This window comes from Limulus polyphemus, unplaced genomic scaffold, assembly GCF_000517525.1.
Source record: "Limulus polyphemus unplaced genomic scaffold, Limulus_polyphemus-2.1.2 Scaffold3203, whole genome shotgun sequence".
NCBI classification, from domain to species: Eukaryota; Metazoa; Arthropoda; class Merostomata; order Xiphosura; family Limulidae; genus Limulus; species Limulus polyphemus.
In genome coordinates this window covers 9,563-14,342 of record NW_013668813.1, presented here as the reverse complement: position 1 = coordinate 14,342, position 4,780 = coordinate 9,563, and the positions used below count along the sequence as shown (strand labels likewise).

Genomic DNA, 4,780 nt, shown 5'->3' with positions numbered 1-4,780 from the left:
AAGTACGTGTGAATGATGTATTCCAACACAAGGGAGACTTCAGTATTTGTGGCTGATGTATTCCAACACAAGGGAGACTTCAGTACTTGTGAATGATGTATTCCAACACAAGGGAGACTTCAGTATTTGTGACTGGTGTATTCCAACCCAAGGGAGACTTCAGTACTTGTGACTAATGTATTCCAACACAAGGGAGACTTCAGTATTTGTGACTGGTGTATTCCAACACAAGGGAGACTTCAGTATTTGTGACTGATGTATTCCAACACAAGGGAGACTTCAGGACTTGTGACTGATGTATTCCAACACAAGGGAGACTTCAGTATTTATGACTGGTGTATTCCAACACAAGGGAGACTTCAGTACTTGTGACTGATGTAGATTGTACAACTCATGACACATCAATAGCTTCACATCAATTCTAGATGTTGGTGTATATTTTCACATAGGTTACAATAGAATATCAACAGGAATATATCACAATAAGATACATATTGAAATAAGATTCAACAGAATTATCATATCCACCGCGATGTACAATAATAATTATAGTAATACAATAATTAGTTAGGAATCAGATTGAGATGAACGTATAGATTACTAACCCTAATAATAGGATAATAATATACAGTTATCGGACATCTAGCAGTAACCCATAATATTCCATACAATAATCAATCAAATCCAGATCGAAAACTTAACTTTTTTTTTCTTCTCTCTTATCATTATAAACTTGTATTTTCTATGGCTACTAATTATCTTATATCATATAATATAGCACTAATAAACTATAAAGTAATTTGTGCTACTAACCTTTAGGAGTGTGGGTTTTGATGTTTTTCTTGGGTGAATATATTTAGTAATTCTTGACCCATGACTTTTTCTACCACCAAGGCTGAATAAAAATCGTCTGCAGTGAGAACAGGAGATTAGCATTAGAAGTACAACTTTTAATATCTTGATTACAAATCTCTAAACGTGAAACAAAAAACTTATTAATACGTAAGAAAGTTCTAGAAAAATTGTTTAGAAGCTTTATATTCATTCAAGTTTGTTACATCACTGGAAGAAAGTCAGATAACACAATGTGACTTAAATACTGCAGAATGGGCCCTTTACAGGTTCGAAGAATGAAAATGGACGAAACTGTTGCATATTGAAAATGGACGAAACCGTTGCATATTGAAAATGGACAAAACCGTTGCATATTGAAAAACGACGAAACCGTTGCATATTGAAAATGGACGAAACCGTTGCATATTGAAAATGGACGAAACCGTTGCATATTGAAAATGGACAAAACCGTTGCATATACTCTTCGTTGGTAAAAGGTTGTATTTGAGTTATTTCAGAAACATAATATAATGAAGTTGTTTCATTGGAAACTGATATACGTATAATTTAATTAATTTTATCGTACTCTTAACTGTACAGTTTCTGTCCACAGGATTTACTTTACACAAATTTCAATAGAACTGATTAATTACTCATATTACTTTTTCTATTTTTTTTGTTAAAAAGCCGAAAATTAGAAATTGGGAGTTTAATTTCTTGTTTGCTGGATAATACAAACTTATTATAAACACCAAAAAGTTTAAGTGGACTTCATAAGAGATACTGGCAAGCTTCGAATGGGAAAAAATCAAAATATCAACGACAAGTTTCTTCAAAAGACTTGTGTTGACAAAAACGTAGTTTAATAATTTCTCCACTAGGTGCCTCTAGTTGTCTAGATCCAGAAAACTGAGAGACATTTGTGTCATAGCCAATTGTTCTAGTTTCACAGAAGTAAATTATAACTATACGTGATTATGTGAAATTTGATTTAAAAACAAAGAATACAATTTTTGCCATTTTGCATAGCTACTTACAATTTCTATGTTTTGTGATATGCAACAACTATTTTTTACAATAACTAATCATTCGTTTCGTACAATAAAATAAAACAAAAACAAAACTTTCTCATTACTTTTAACCTCTCATAAGAACCAACCCTCTAAGACATTTAATACAGTGGAGCCGTGGGTGCGTTATAAGGGTGACGGTCAAATCCCACTTCGGTCAGACAAGAGTAGCTGCCCCCCAGTGGCACAGCGGTATGTCTGCGGACTTACAACGCTAGAATCCGGGTTTCGATACCCGTGGTGGGCAGAGCACAGATAGCCCATTGTGTAGCTTTGTGCTTAATTACATATAAACAAGAGTAACTCCAGAGTAAGCGTTGGGTGTTTGTTGGCTATCTGCCTTTCCTCTAATCTATTTGTTCAGAATTTAGAGAAGGCGAGTGTAGATACTCCGAGAATAGATTGATGCAAATATCCGAGAAACAAATTAAACTACCCTCTTGAATTTAAAGTAGTACCAAAGATAACATATTTAATTATTTTTTATTATTATTAAATATTATCGGTATTTGCTGCGCAAAAAATTAAGAAGTTGAAGGAAAGATAAATGTTATTGAAAAATAAATTTTACTAACAAAATCTGGATTCTAGATGTTTGTTTTGAAGTTAAGCACAAAGCTACACAATGGGCTATCTATGCCTGCCCACCACGGGTATGAAACCCGGGTTCTAGCGTCGTAAGTTCACAGACATGCTGCTGTGACACTGGGGGGGGGATACTAAATGAAAAGTTTCCCTTTAATACTTTATTTTCTACAATGACTTCACACCATGATTTTACACTGTTTTTCACACCATGATTTTACACTGTTTTCACACCATGATTTTACACTACGATTGGCACCATGATTTTATATTATGATTTTACATTACGTTTTTTACACTATAATTTTATATTATGGTTTCACACAACGATATTACACTGATTTCACATTATGATTTTACACTACGAGTTACACCATGATTTTACATTATGATTTTACCCTACGGCTTTACGCTATGGCTATGGTTTTTATGTTACGATTTTACACTACGATTTATGCCATGATTTTATATTATGATTTTACCATACAGTTTACGCCATGATTTTATATTATGATTTTACCATACGGTTTTACGCTATGGCTATGGTTTTATATTACGATTTTACACTACGGTTTACGCCATGATTTTATATTATGATTTTACCATACGGTTTTACGCTATGATTTTATATTACGATTTCACACTACGATTTACTCCATAATTTTATATTATGATTTTGTACTATGATTTTACACCATGATATAACACTGTAAGAATTTACACTACGATTTTTACACTACAATTTTATACTACTATTCTATACTATAGTTTCACACTACTATTGTACACTATTAATTTACACTATTATTTTATCAGTAATATAAACACAATAGTTGTGCATTATCAGTAATCCAGAAGAAAGGCTAAACACACATTATTGTGATCAGTATTTGTATTTGCAAAACAAACAAAAGAAAAACGATAATTTACTCCTGATAAGGTGAAATTTTCTTTGTCCAACGTTTCGCCGGTACGATTTCATCGGGGCTCACAAGAAGACTGCTTCATATGATAAGATACGTTAGTTTATATGTTGAGAAATTCTTTTCTTGGCATTAAAAAGTATCAGAAAAAAACACTGTTATTGCATTGCAATTGTTCTCAAAGTATTTTTGATTTTATAAAAGTGACCATACAATGATTAATGTAAGACACAAATGTAAAATTTACAGATGGATTAACCATGACTTTTGTTAAAGTTAGTGTTTGAAAACGTCCTCTAATAAACTACATATGTTTCGATATAGAATTTTATCTTATGAGTCTACTGACACTTTACAATGGAATATCACGCGACCACGTGCCAATACGATTTTGATAATAATTATGCGATCCCTGGAGGCATTTTGCCTCCTGTATTCCCTGACAATATTTCTGTCTTTTCTTTCTTTCTCTAAGATTAATCTGATATATGTCTCACCTGAAAAAGGCTTACACAACTGGACTAAAAATGTTCATTGGATTTTGCCTTTACATCCAAACTCCATCAAGCATGATTTTAAAGGCAGGCTGACTCAGCAGCATCACCTGTCGCGACTTAGCTGCATTAAATTTACGTAAAAGGGTAACTATAAATCAGCCACCTAGTATAAAGAAGTTTGTTGGATTTTGCACAAAGCTACTTGAGAGTTACCTGCCCTAACCGTCCCTAATTTTAAAGTGATAAACTAGAGGTAAGGCAGGTAGTAAACACTACTCCCTGCCAACTCTTGGGCTACTCTTTACCAACGAATAGTGAGGTTGACCATCACATTATAATACACCTCCCCTTAAGGCTGAAAAAGCGAGTATGTTCGGTGATGGGATTCGAACCCTCGACCCGCAGATTGCGAGTCGAACGCCCTAACTACCAGGCTATGTCAGGCTCTAGTGTAAATGAAAACTAATAACTAGGCTAAACACCATTGCTTGATACAATAGATTATCACGAAATATCGGTTGATTTATTTCATCAACACGTGATGTGGAGTTGAGTGACCTCCAAGATGGTGTTACAGTCACAGTAAAACAATCGTGACTGAGTGGGGAAAAAAAATCAGCCTTTAAATTACAGTTTCATATTGAATCAGCAAACTATTTTTTTTAAATTGTAATAAATAATTAAAAACAACGTTTTGTATTTACACAATAAAAACTTTATTGAAGCCGTACATTCTAACTAGTTTTGTCCATTTTCTTTTGCTGCCTCCAAATGTAATTGATTAAAAATACCACATTACAATCTGCTTATGAAAAATACAAAAAAGAAACCTTAAGTTTACCTTACGTTCCAGGTTTAACAAGTCAATTAT

The 4,780-nt window shown here is 33.3% G+C and overlaps 1 protein-coding gene across 1 annotated transcript in view; it reads right to left on the bottom strand.

Moving 5' to 3' along the window:
- The window catches only part of LOC106468881 (rho guanine nucleotide exchange factor 25-like), a 28,851-nt gene that overhangs the window by 22,750 nt on the left and 1,321 nt on the right, over window positions 1-4,780 (bottom strand). The window contains exon 2 of the mRNA XM_013929330.2: window positions 814-910. The gene's annotated coding sequence lies outside the window, so the exon portion shown is untranslated. The remainder of the gene's footprint in view (window positions 1-813; window positions 911-4,780) is intronic.